This window comes from Brassica napus, chromosome C7 (assembly GCF_020379485.1).
Source record: "Brassica napus cultivar Da-Ae chromosome C7, Da-Ae, whole genome shotgun sequence".
NCBI lineage: Eukaryota > Viridiplantae > Streptophyta > Magnoliopsida > Brassicales > Brassicaceae > Brassica > Brassica napus.
The window spans coordinates 45,271,935-45,287,247 of NC_063450.1; positions in this window are offsets into that span (position 1 = coordinate 45,271,935).

Genomic DNA, 15,313 nt, shown 5'->3' on the forward strand with positions numbered 1-15,313 from the left:
ACGGTAAAGACAATTTTTGTGGATATTTATTGAGTCAAATTCGTGGATGATACTAACTAGAAGTAAACCAGAAAAGCTTCGAACTAATATTTGTATCCAATACACTAATTAAAATAAATGTAATTCTTTAGAACTAATCTAATTTAATTTTATGTGTCGTGATTGCTCAGTAATAACTGTGTTAATGGTTTGTTAATGTCTAAACATCTACGTATATTCAGAATTATTTTATACATGTAAGTTTAGTTATTTATAATTGAAACTTGGTTTTATTTGCAAGCGAGAAAACATACCCGTACGTAGTACAGGATTAATACTAGTAATTAAATAAACTTGAAGCATAAGCCGAAACATCCTATTGCCCACCTAACTAGTCTCCTCTGTTTCTCCAAAACTCGCAGTGAACATACTTAACAAGCTCGGTTTGGGATTCAGTACCAGTAGACAAACCAACAAGGAACCTTCTCCGATCGCACAGGGTCCTGACACCGACGCTCCGGCGCCGGGAAACTAGTTTGCTCAATTCGCCGCCGGTTGTTTCCGGAGCGTCGAATTAGTTTACCAGAGGGTTCCGGGAGTGACTCATACAGAGGTCGGATATTATTAGAGATAAATTAATGGCACATCGGGAATTCAATGGGACATTAACTAATATATAAAGGGATAGGGCGGCCAATCCACCAATTGATTTTAAGTTGAAAGCCCATAATAAACCCAAATCTAACATGATATCAGAGCCAAAATCCTAAATACGCTAAACCCATAATTAATATCTGATCCTTTCCGACCGGGTATAAAGATCGTAATTAACTCGCTCGACCGAGTATAACTGTCTTAAAATTCCGAGATTTCTGGCCGATAATAGCCATCATCTCAAATAGGGGTATGAGAGATAAATTAATCCCACATCAGGAATTCAATGGGACATTAACTAATATATAAATGGTAAGGCAGCACATAATAAACCCGAATCTAACATATATTTTCAAAGGATCACGCATAACCCTTCTTACGAGGATGCATGTTCGGGAACATCGAATCACGTAGGGGAACCCTTCTTACGAGGATGCATGTTCGGGAACATCGAATCACGTAGAGATTGTTCGTAATCAGTATGATCCTAAAGAGTGTAGGTTCGAATCGCTTCTTGAGTTGTTCTGGTGGTCTAGGCATGATCCCACTACCTTGAATCGTCAGGTTAGGGTTTTTTTCTCTTTTAATCGTCTGATGTATTTGATGCTCATAACACCTAGATATATATGTATTGGTTAAAACTCTTAGGTGGAACATACATGGCTTATTGTCTCTGCAATATGTGGTTGCTCTGTTTTAATGATTTTTTTAAAATTATTTTGAACTGATCAAGGGAACAATGTGGGAAGCCAATACAGATCAGAGATATATTACTACAACCCGGAGCAAGAGAAACTAGCACGCGAGTCACTAGAGCACATTGGCCGGTCATGGGCCAAACCTAATGAAACATTCGCTTTGGTCCCAAAAATTTATATATACATAGGTTCCCAAATTTGTAAAAAAAAAATTTTAGGTCTACAAATTATTGAAATCTTTATTAAATCGTCTAAAGTCCCCTAAATTTCAGGGCCGGTCCTGGTCCTGCTGAAGAGTCACCAGCATCAGGTGGATAGGAAGATTGTGACAGAGATCTTACCGGCTAAGAAATTCTACCGAGCTGAGGAAGATAACCAGCAATACTTGTCTAAAGGAGGGAGGTTCGGACTCAAGCAATCCAGTGCAAAAGGTTGCAACGACCCAATCCGTTGCTACGGGTGATAAAGCCTTGCTTCTATCTAGAGGCAGAGGGCTTTACTTTCACCTACCTATAGACTTTAAGTTAGCTATTGTTGTGTGTAGAAGGTGCTGGCTACTTATGTATGTTACTTGTCGTGTTAAGTTTGAGTGTCGAGAAAATTTAAAGTATATAATAGTATAGTTTTGTATTGTTCTTCTTTCAATATTTAGTTCCTAACCAAAGTGAAACAGATTTTAAAAGTTCAGATTAAAAACTATATATATATATATATATATCCAAACAAATTAAAACGAAATATTCAAACCGACAAGGAATTTTAGATCAGTAGACCGTAGTGCTTGTAGTGAATAATTTGTCCGAATTAACGTTTTAAAAAAAATGAAAAGAAATAAATTTAACATGACAGAGACTACAAGAAATATGTACATTGTTAGCTCGAGAAATATGATATAGTAGATGTTTGATAGCGAATTCACAAATGCTATGTATGCGGCAGTAATCATAGGTACTCCACTACAAGAAAACACATGCTTAACGAAGAAATTTAACGAGGAAAAACAATCCTCGTAAATTTACGTCGATTTTACGAGGAACTTACGTGGAAAACTAAAGTCATCGTTATTTCCTCGTAACGTAACGACAAAAGTGTTTCGTCGTAAAGTGGATGTAATTTGACGAGTATTTTACGAGAAAAAACTATTTCCTCGTAAAAACGACGTAAACTTTGCGTGTTATTTACGAGGAAATAGTTTACGTGTATTTAACGAGGAAATTTTGAATCCACCAACTTTGTAGGTGTTACACGTTTTTATTTGCCACCTAATTAATTTTCGTCGTAAATTCATAGGAAAATTACAACTACCAGATTCGAAATTTTCTATAAATATGGATGTTTGAACATCATTTTAAACATACCAACAACAAAAAACGTGAAAGAAAAAAAAATGGCTGGCTCCGGGACTATTTACGAGTTGCGGAAGTGGATGTATATGCATAGAGATGCTAACGGGAGAGTGACGAAAGAATACCTTGCGGGTCTGGAGACATTTATGCATCAAGCAGATTCAACACCGCTCGCCCAAGAAAGTGGTAAGATGTTCTGTCCTTGTCGGAAATGCGACAATTCGAAACTGGAAAACCGTGAAAATGTTTGGAAGCATTTAATAAATAGAGGTTTCACGCCAAATTACTATATCTGGTTTCAACATGGAGAAGGTTTTAATTATGATCAGAATGAAGCTAGTAGTAGTAATAGCAATTTTCAGGAAAAAGAACCGGTTGATCATCATTTGCATAATGAACATAGTTACCATCAGGAGGAGATGGTAGATTATGATAGGGTTCATGATATGGTAGCTGATGCATTCGTAGCTCATGATGAAGATGAAGAACCTAATATAGATGCAAAAAAGTTTTACGAAATGTTAAACGCGGCGAATCAACAACTTTACAGTGGTTGTAGAGAAGGTCTCTCTAAATTGTCGTTAGCTGCTAGAATGATGAATATTAAAACTGATCACAATCTACCTGAAAGTTGCATGAACGAATGGGCGGACTTGTTTAAAGAGTATTTGCCGGAAGACAATGTGTCTGCTGATTCTTATTATGAGATTCAGAAACTGGTTTATAGTCTTGGGTTGCCTTCGGAGATGATAGATGTTTGCATCGACAACTCCATGATCTATTGGGGAGATGATGAGAAGCTAGAAGAATGTCGATTCTGCAAGAAGCCACGATTTAAGCCGCAAGGACGGGGACGTAATAGGGTACCGTACCAAAGGATGTGGTACTTACCAATTACATACAGATTGAAAATATTGTATCAATCAGAGCAGAATGCTGGAAAGATGAGATGGCATGCCGAGCATACTCAGACGGATGGTGAGATGACTCATCCATCAGATGCAAGGGCCTGGAAACATTTCAACAAAGTACATCCGGATTTCGCTAGCAATATCCGGAATGTGTATCTCGGACTATGCACATATAGATTTAGTCCGTTCGGAATGCCAGGGAGACAATATTCATTGTGGCCAGTCTTTCTTACACCATACAACCTGCCACCGAAGATGTGCATGCAACGGGAGTTGCTATTCTTGACCATATTAATACCTGGTCCGAACCATCCAAAAAGGTCCCTGGATGTTCTCCTACAACCACTGATAAAAGAGTTGAAGGATTTGTGGTCAACAGGGGTGAGGACGTATGACTGTTCAACGAAGACGAATTTTACGATGCGAGCGATGCTTTTGTAGACCATAAGTGATTTTCCTGCCTATGGGATGTTGTTTGGATGGACTACACATGGGAGATTAGCTTGTCCATATTGTAATGGAACGACAGATGCGTTTCAACTGAAGAATGGTAGGAAGACAAGTTGGTTTGATTGTCACCGTCGATTTCTTCCCATTGGCCATCCTTACCGAAGAAACAAGAATTTTTTTAGGCACAAAAGGGTTGTGAGAGACACTCCTCCTCCATATCTAACTGGAGAACAAATTGAAGCGCAAATCGACTACTACGGAGCTAACGAAACAGTTCGTTGGGGTGGTAATTGGCATGTCCCTCGTAATATGCCTGATTCTTACGGTGTTCATCACAACTGGCACAAGAAGAGTATATTTTGGGAGTTGCCATATTGGAAGGATCTTCTTCTGCGCCACAACCTCGATGTGATGCATATAGAGAAGAATTTCTTTGAGAACATCATGAGTACAATATTGAATGTCCCAGAGAAGACAAAAGACAACATAAAATCGAGGTTGGACTTGCCGAATATTTGCTCAAGAAGCGAGTTACATATTAAAAGCAATGGACAAGTTCCCGTTCCGAGATTCAGATTATCTTCAGAAAAAAAGTCGGTGCTGTTCAACTGGGTGGCATCAGAAGTGAAGTTCCATGATGGGTATGTTTCAAATCTCTCTAGATGTGTTGAAAAGGGTCAAAAGTTCTCCGGGATGAAGAGTCATGATTGTCATGTCTTTATGCAACGACTACTGCCCTTTGTATTTGCGGAGCTACTTCCAACAAACGTACATGAAGCACTTGCAGGTACGTAGTGTATTATATCACAATAATTTACAAAATAATATATGACTAACAATGTGTTTAATTTTTTTTGGAATATAAAACGCATTGAAGCATTTTTCAGGGATCTGAGCACACGCACTCTTAAAAAAGAAGTTGTGGAACAGCTTCAGGAAAACATTCCCATCTTATTGTGCAACTTGGAGAAGATATTTTCTCCCGGATTTTTTGACGTCATGGAGCATCTAGCTGTCCACCTCCCATATGAGGCATTGCTTCGTGGACCTGTACATTACGGATGGATGTATCAGTATGAGTGAGCCATGAAATATTTGAAGGGAAAAGCAAAGAACCTCGCCAAAGTTGAAGGTTCTATAATTGCTGGAAGTTTGACGGAAGAAGTTTCTCACTTCACATCGTACTACTATGCGTCAAAAGTACATATCCGAAGAAGAGCTCCAAGAATATATGATGATGGTGGTGTTGCGCCAATATATGCAGTTGCTGGTGCTCCAGACATCTTTAGCCAGATTGGACGACTCGGTGGGAAGTCTAAAGAGGTTTGGTGGTCGAGTGAACAAGACACTCATAGTGCACACACCTATATTCTACTCAATTGCGAAGATCCATTGATGCGTTATTTTGAAAGGTAACATATATTGACACTTCGAAACACATATAAGTATAATTAATTGTATAATTGCGATTAATTGTATAATTGCGAGAGATTCATTCCTATAAAATGTGATTTTACAGCCTATTTGTTTCTCAAGTCGAAGAAACATTTCCTGGTATATCCACAAGTGACGTAGACAAAAGGAAAGATCAACACTTCATTAAGTGGTTGCGGAATCATGTATTAACTCAAACTCTTTTTTCATACATGATCTGTATTTCATTAACATTCTCTTTATTTTTGCAGGTTGATTATGACGACGACGATGCAGATTATCCTAAGTGTTTACACGAAGTAATTCAATCTCCACTTGTAAAGGTCACCACAGCACAGATGTATTTCACACGAGGCTATACTTTTCATACATATGAGTATGGTAGACAGCGGGCGACCAGTAACTATGGAATATGTGTGAAAGGGGAAACAGATTTCTACGGGATCTTGACGGAGATTATTGAAGTCGAATTTCCAGGGATACTGAAGCTGAAATGCGTCTTCTTCAAATGTGAATGGTAGACAGCGGGCGATCAGTAACTATGGAATATGTGTGAAAGGGGAAACAGATTTCTACGGGATCTTGACGGAGATTATTGAAGTCGAATTTCCAGGGATACTGAAGCTGAAATGCGTCCTCTTCAAATGTGAATGGTTCGACCCCATCGTCAACAGAGGTGTTCGGTCTAACAAATTCGGTGTAGTTGATGTCAACGGTGGACGAAGGTACAACAAATTCGAGCCTTTCATCTTAGCTTCACAAGCAGACCAAGTTAGCTTCCTTCCATACCCTCGGATGAGAGATTCAGGTATAAATTGGTTAGCAGTGATCAAAGTTACACCTCGAGGACGAATCATCAGTGGAGAAGAACCACCATTGCAAGAAGAACAGATAAATGAAGTCGAGGAACCTGAACAAGAAATTGATGACATCCTTCTCATTGATCCGCATAATCACGAGTACGAAGATCTTACCGATGATGCCACAGACGAAGCTGTTGAAGACGAGTTTAATGAAATGATGATGTTTCTAGTGATGACGAGAATGTCGATGTATCCGATTGATGTATTTGTTTTATTAATAAGATGAGGGAGTTTGTTTTATGAATAAGATAATGTGAGGTTTGTTTTATGAATAAGATGAGGGAGTTTGTTTTATGAATAAGATAATGTGGGGTTTGTTTTATGAATAAGGTAATGTGGGAGTTTGTTTTATGAATAAGCAAATGTGGGAATTGTGGTTTGAAATGGAAATAAAGATGGGGTTTGGAATATATGAAGTAGAAAATAGGGAATATGGGGTTTGGGGTTTAGGGTTTCGGATTCTAGGGATTTAAACATAACACTCGTTAATTCCACGTAAGCACAAATCATCGTTAAGGACTCGTAAGCCAACGAAGAAATAACGACGAAATATTAAAATAAAGAACGCGGGGCTCGTTAATTCCACGTAAGCACAAATCGTCGTAAAGACCACATATAAGAAATCGTCGTAAATTCCACGCAAGCAGAAATCGTCGTAAATACCTCGTAAGACAACGAGGAAATAACGACGAAATTTAAAAATAAAGATGGAGTTTGGAATATATGAAAATAAGGAATATGGAGTTTGGGGTTTGGGGTTTCAGGTTTGGGGTTTGGGGTTTCGGGTTTGGGGTTTGGGGTTTGGGGTTTGTGGTTTCAGGTTTGGGGTTTAGAGTTTGGAATATGGGGTTTGGGGTTTGGGGTTTCGGGTTTGGGGTTTGCGGTTTGGGGTTTAGAGGTTTCGGGGTTTGAGGTTTGGGGTTTGGGGTTTCAGGTTTTGGGTTTGGGGTTTGAGGTTTGGGGTTTAGAGGTTTCGGATTTTAGGGATATAAAGATAACACTCGTTAATTCCACTTAAGCAGAAATCGTCGTAAACACCACGTAAAATGATTTAATCAAAACACTCTTTAATTCTACGTAAGCAGAAATCGTCGTAAACACCACGTAAAAGGATTTAAACAAAACACTCGTTAATTCCACGTAAGCCCAAATCGTCGTAAATACCTCATAGTGTAAAAACTAGAAAAAAAAAGAAAAGGAGAAAAATACCAGATTAACATGTGGCAAGACTTCCAGCAATTATAATACGTAAGTCTCGCCCACATGAATTCTAATATCTTCTCCTTTTCCTATTTTTTTCAAATATTTATAATTTGAATAGGATTTTGCTGAGGAATGTGATTTGAGATAGGGTGTGATTTGGGAGTTTGTGTGTGGTTTGAGAATGAGAGTTGTGGGTATATTTATAGGAAAGCAAGGCTCGTTAATTCCACGTAAGCAAAATCGTCGTTAATACCTCGTATATAAAAACATGGGCCTTTGTGATTCCCCGCAATTTCTTCGTATTGAAAAAAACGGGCCTTTGTAACTGCTCGCTATTTCGTCGTAACCTTACGACGAATTTGCGATGTAATCTTATATATACCCCCTAGCGCTCACTCTTTCTTTCCTCTCTACTTCCTCTCCACTTCCTCTCCATTTCGTAGCAATGGTAAGCCTCTCTAATTCCTCTCTAATTTGGTTAGTTTAGGATAGATTAGGTAGTTGGTATAGGGAATTTAGATAGGTTTACGGATTTTATGTTATTTAGTGTTCATTAGGTGGATAATGTTGGGAAATATACTGTTGATGTTAATTTTAAAAATTTAATTTTTTTCTCAGGTTCGAAAAAGAAGACTTACTGCCCATTACAGAGAGATCTTCGGTGAGCCGGGTAGTCGTTTAGACCCTGCCTCTTCTTCAGCCCCCGGTTCTTCGGGTCATGAGACTGTCCCCGAGACTCAGTACACTCAGAGAGTCTCTGGGTCTACTTCTTCTAGTGCACCATTGGCTCCTCAAGTGCCTTCCCCGATGGCTGATCCGACGATGCCTCCTCCTGTGCCTCCTCCGATGGCACCTCCGATGGCCGCCGATATTCATCCCTATTTGATGGTGTCTCCGAGTGCTCCTTACTCGCAGTACATTGTAGAGGACATTCTCCGTCTGCCAGGCAGAGAAGGTTTACCAGTCATCGACCCCGACCGACCGGACGGAACTTTGTGGTATGTTGCATTTAATTTTTTTTTAATTCGTTTAAAATTCTTTTATAACATTAAAAAATAATTTATATTTTAAATTTGTATTTTCCAGGTGGGGGTTGACGGATGTCTTGCATCGGACGTAACCGACACGATCAAAGGTTACTTCTCCATGGCACATCCAAACTGGAGTAAGACGCCTCACTACGTCAGAAAGACGTGGTTCCAAATTTACGTTGTAAGTTTCTATTAATTAATTATATATACTTTAATTTTTTCATGATTTATATATATACTTTCTAAAAAACTAATTGTTAATTTATTTTTTCCAACAGCAAAAATATAATTGGGTCTTGGGGATCACTGAGAGGGTGAGGAAGAAGTTTAATGCGAAGGCGAAAGTTCGCTTGTTGGACACGGCCTCCAACTGGAAGGGTGACTGGATCGTGAAGGGGTATGAGCGTGGCAAACCCGCTGAGCTCACCACAGATGTGTGCGATGGCCTCATCCGTTATTGGCGCCTTCCTGAATCCATTAGAATCGCCCAGGCTTGCTCTAACTCCCGTAACACGGTCGATGAGCACGGAAACGGGCCGATGCTTCACACTACGGGCCAAAAACCTCACGCCGGTGTCCGTTTGGAAATGGTAATTAAATATTTTATGAAATAAATTTTTTAATATATATATTTTATTCTAACTTTCTTAAATGTTTTTTAAGCCAAAGAGACGGGAGATGTCCCGTCTCTTATGGAACTTTACGAGAGGACCCACAAGAACAAGGCGGGCGTATTTGTAGATGGCAAGTCCGAGCAAATCTACAACGACGTGGTTGCTCGGGTTGAAGACCGCCAGACTCAGCTGACCCAGCAGTCTACCGACGGATTACCCGTCACCTTATCCACACCTGAAGTGGATAAGATTTACGAGGAGGTAAATTTTCAAAAATTTTAATTTTTTATTATTCATTTAATATAACTTTAAATTTTTACTAACAATATTTATTTTTTGTTTTTAAGGTTTTCCCTATAAAAAAGGGACGGACGTTGGGGATTGGTTCCGTCAACAATGTTCCGAGAGCGACATCATCTTATGGTCAGCGACGGGATGATGAAGTCACTGAGCTGCATAGAGAGTCCGCTCAGCTGCGTAACGAGTTGGCCGCGACAAAATCTCGTATGGGTGGAGTCGAGGGCTTCTTGGACGTTATAGCGGCCACAAATCCGGAATGGGAGTCCATGTTGAGGAACATGCGACAACAACATCCCATTCGAGGCGAGTCATCCGACGTACATAACGAGGCAGATGTTACGAGGAGGAGTGATGAATTCTACCAGGCGATGAACGACCCTTAGTTTTTTTTTCCGGTTGTTGTAAATTCAAAACTTATTTATATATAAAATATTTTCATATTGATTTATTTTTATTTTAAATTTTAATTTTATTAATAAATTAAATAATTTTAATTATTTTTAATTATATTTTTAAATTCTGTAAAATAATAAAAACGAAGTAAATTCGTAGCTAATGTACGACCTATTTACGTGGAAACCTTACGAGGAAATGACGAGAAATAATAAACGAGTATTTTACGAGAAAATATTTACGAGGAAATAACGAGAAAAGATAAACGAGTATTTTACGAGGAAATCCTTTCGTGGTCATTACGTGTATTTTGCGAGGAAACCCTTTCAAGGTATTTACGTGTACTTTACGAGGAACTCGTTTCGAGGTATATACGAGGAAATATAGCGACCTCCTTACGTGGAATATTGACGTGGTCTTTACGACGAAAAAATCTACTTCGTCTTTACGACGAAATATATTCCTCGCTAAGTTACGACGAATTAGCGAGGAAATATGTGTTACGACAGATGAGTAACGAGCAAACGTGGTTCTTCGCTAATTCGTCGTAAAGCCTCTTTTACGACGAACTCGCGAGGAAAACCAGCCTCGTTAAGATTATGTTTTCTTGTAGTGCTCATCCTACGATAGTGTTTTCTGAACGCTACGAAACATACAGATACGATAGCAACACTTATATGATATTATTAACTTAAGAGCACCAGCATTAATGAACCCCCGGTCGGGGTTCATAATTTGAATTTTTTATTATTTTTTTATTATTATTTTTTAAAAAAATAAAAAAAAAATTGACCAATAACCCGCCGCCACGTGGCGTGGGGCCCGCTGAACAGTGATGACTCGGGTTCATACGGATGGAGCGTGGCGAGACAGGATCATTACTGTAGCATATTATAATATATTTTTTTTTGGGGAAGCGTGTGAACTCCACCCACGAACCTCCAATGCTGGTGCTCTAACTATAGCTTCAGATTCGTGTTATGATATACATATAATGACATTGATATAATGCTATAACTAGAAATATAACAATTAAAAATTATTTTGAATATTTAATTAGGATTAATTAGTTAAAAGTTAAATAAATTAAATCGAAAATTTTTTTGTAACTGAAAATTAAATAAATTTTATTATTAAATTAAATTTGGTTTACAGATTAATTTCGGTTTACAAAACTAAACCAGAAATTAAAAAATAAAATCAGACCACTACAATTTTCCTAACTCGGTTTACACTTAACCAGACCTAAAAAACCTAGACCTAAAGAAAAAACTCCTGCCACCTCCTCCATAGCCTTGTCCCTCTTCCAGCAGCCATGAACTTTGATTCCTCCAGCCGCCACGAGACTTGCATCCTCAAGCCGCCATGAACCTTGCTTCCTCCAGCCATCATGAACCTTGGCTCCTCCACCTATCTTTACCAAAAACAAAACAAAATCAGATTCGTAATAGAGCAACAGAGAGAAGGAGATACACAGATACGAAGAGAGAGAGAGAGAGAGAGGGACGTCGACCGTGGTGGTGGTGAGACAAGGGGAAAAACGGTGGTGGTGAGACGAGGAGGAGACGCAGTGGTGGTAAGATGAGAGAGGCGTTGAGAGAGATGGGAGAAATGAGAGAGGCGTTGAGAGAGATGAGAGAGAAGAGAGATATGAGATATGAGAATGAGAGGTTAGAGTGAAGAAGAGAGAATCGGGAAAAAAAGCAGAGAAGTAGATGAGATGAGATCTGTCGTGAGGGAGGGAGAGAGAGAGAGAGAAAATTTAAAAATAAAAATTAAATTGAATAAATCTTTGCCTTTAGATCTAAGTTAATCCAATGGCTAAGAGTGTGATCTATGTATTTGAATCTGATTGGCCTTTTTTTTAATTTTTATTTTTGTTTTGTTCTTAAATATTTGATAATTTGTTTTCTAAGTAATTTTTCTTAGTTATATCTTATTTAAAATTTTGTATTTTCGACTTTATAATTTAAGTTTAAAGATTTCTTTTTTGAACATAATAAGTTTATATTTATTTTAAGAATTGATGTTTAAGTTTGAAAATATTTGATTAATATCAAGACTATGATTTAAGATTTTGGATCAGAGTATGAAAATATTAGATTTGAATATGATATATCATGTTTTTAATGCCATTATAATTCTCAGTCCTAATTCATGCTTAATTGATATCATTCCAGGTTTGGAGCAGGTGAAAGAGCAAAAAAGAGAGTTTCATGAAGTCAGATGTCATTTTGGAATATTCGATGCGGAACAACCAGTTAGATCAATCCAAAGGTTGTTCCCGAAGAGAACAAGCGTCTGACTGTTCCCGATCATTAAGGAAACTTCCAATTTCGGAAGTGTGCGCTAGATTTCATCCCTTCTCTCTTTACCACGGGCGCCTCCATATAAAAAGCCAAGGCTATCATTTCTATTTGACTTACGCTAGTTTTACGAGAGACCTGGAACGATTTGGATTGAGCAACTTGTAAGGGAGAAGACTCCATCTCTCATTTTCACGAGAAGATCATCCTGAACCCTTCTCTTTCTACTTTATTTTATATGCAGTATTATTCAGAAACCATGTCTGCATCATCTTGCTTTATGATTGAGTAGTCGGATAAGCTTGCTTAGGGTTGTATAATTCTTAGTCCTAATTCGTGCTTAATTGATATCATTCCAGGTTTGGAGCAGTTGAAAGGGCAAAGAAGAGAGTTTCATGAAGTCAGATGTCATTTTGGAATATTCGATGCGGAACAGTCAGTTTGATCAATCCAAAGGTTGTTCCCGAAGAGAACAAGCGTCTGACTGTTCCCGATCATTAAGGAAACTTCCAATTTCGGAAGTTTGCCCTAGATTTCTTATCTTCTCTCTCTTTACCATGGGCGCCTCCATATAAAAAGCCAAGGCTATCATTTCTATTTGACTTACGCTAGTTTTACGAGAGACCTAGAACGATTTGGATTGAGCAACTTGTAAGGAAGAAGACTCCATCTCTCATTTTCACGAGAAGATCATCCTGAACCCTTCTCTTTCTACTTTATTTTATATGCAGTATTATTCAGAAACCATGTCTGCGGCTTTATGATTAAGTAGTCGGATAAGCTTGCTTAGGGTTGTACGTAGGGTGTCAATAGCATGAGCTGAACACAAATAAGTGATCTTAATTTTTCTTCATTCATATTGTTCTTACTGGTTGCATTGAATTGATCACTTAATGTTCGATCTCTAGTTTAATCACCTAGCTAACCGCTTAGGAGATAAATTGACATATGTTGAATGAGCTTCTTGTCCCTAATCCGCGAGAGTAGATATTAGGGCATTAAGTGAACTAATCGGACCTGATCTCTGAGCTTGTTATCGCGTCTTGTTCCAAGTGAGAGCTTATGACTCAAGACCGATCAGCAAAGGGAACAAGTCCACGATAGTGGATTGTTCTAGTCGAGTGATCCGAGTTCTAGACTGCACCTCATTGCACTTGAATAGTTGTTCGGTTTCGCATTGACACCCGATGAATAACCCTAAGCCAGCTTTCATTTAAATCGAATTTGAATCTCTAGGTATTCTAGTCACTTGTGTCACCATTGATTTAAAAACCTCACTTGTTTCCCAGCTTAATATTGAACTCATAAGAGTAAAGAGTAAACTGGTCCTCTTGATTGAATCTCAAATATTACAATCACCACTGTTAACTTGACAGTAGCAAGAATTCATTTTTAGTGTATCAGAATATTAGGTCTAAGATTTGTAGTTAAATTTTCAAAATTTTAGTTTTGAAGTTTATATTTAGAGTATTGTATGTATAGTAAAGTTTAGTGTATATGGAATATAAAGTTTTGTAAGGGGATTTGGGTTGAAGATAAGATCTAAAAGTAAAGTTTAATATTTTAAATTTTAAAATATAAGATCTTATGTTTAGATTTATGATTTGGGGTATAGTGTTTATGTTTATAGTTTAGGGGTTGGAATATAGTATTTGGGGTTTAAATTATGATTTGAAATTAAATTATGAATTTAAATTTAAGATTTAAGTTAAATTATGAAAAAGATTAGAGTTTTAAGGTTTATATTTAGGGTTTAGGGTTTAAAAGAATTTTAGGGTTTAGGGTTTTAAGCATGTACAAAAAAACCGTGGCATTTCGTTGCTATTTTATAAAGACCTACAAAAAATTTCGTAGCTAAATCGTAGCAAGAAAATACTCTTTATAAATTGTGTTTTTTTTGTCCTTCAATTTTTGATGATTTGTTTTGTAAATAATTTTTCTTACTTATATCTTATTTCAAAATTTATATTTTGTACTTTGGAATTTAAGTTTAAAGTTATTTTTGAACATATTAAATTGATATTTATTTTAAGGATTAATATTTAAGTTTGGAAATATTAGATTAATATCAAGATTATCATTTTGGTCATCATTTAAAAAGTTTATATATTTACACAGAATGTATAATTTATGCTTGAAATTATGATTTAGGATATAGAGATTGATTAAATATTAAGGATATGTGGTTAGGAAATTATAGTTTAAGATCAAGAAGATTAAATTTTAAGTTTAATTTTAAGATTTGAAGTTATAATATAAAAAGATTAGAGTTTTAAGTGTTGTGTTTAGTGTTTAGGATTTAAAACCATGTTTAAGGTTTAGGGGTTCAAATAGCTTTTCTTAGCATTATAAAAATGTTATTATAAGTCTTTCGTAGTTTTACTAAGTCGCTTAAATAATATTTTTGGCGCTTAAATCTAAATTCCCGCTAAGTATTGGTGAAACCAGTGATTTTATTTTTTCCGTTCAGGTAATTCTTAAAATAGCGTTAATAAGTGCTATTTTAGGTTTTTCTCTATCATAGCGTGTATCTAATGCTATTATATAATGTGAAAATTTCTAAATCATCTACGATAGCAGTTCAGTAAAACGTGCTATAATAATGTGATATGAATGTAGACTTTTTTGTAGTGGGAATTCTATCTGTTCTTGCTCCAGATTCCATCACTCTGGCTCCATCAAACTTATGGAAAGATCATCTTCTAGCTTTCTTTCATGGAACACCAACAAAAAATTTCAACGATCTGAACCCTATTTGGGGCAAAAATGGAAGGATTTCTGTGAAGGCTCACACGAAAGGCACTGTTCTCATCTACATCCCCTGCCCAGTTCTGCGGCAATGGGCTCTTGATATGGGATTATGGCACTCTGGTAATTGCTCTTTCACGGTTACTGCTTGGGAACAAAACCTCAACCTATCATCAATGAAGCTAATTCACGCTCCCTTATGGGTCCTGTTCAAAAAAGTCCCCCCGGAACTCTGGTCTTTAGGTGGGTTTAGTACAATAGCCTCTGCAGTTGGTTACCCTGTCCACTCTGAGTTTGCTGACCTCAAGCCATACACGAATGGTGTGATAAAGCTTCGTGTTGTAGTTGAACTAGCAAAGAAGAAGCCTTCCACTGTTCGGGTC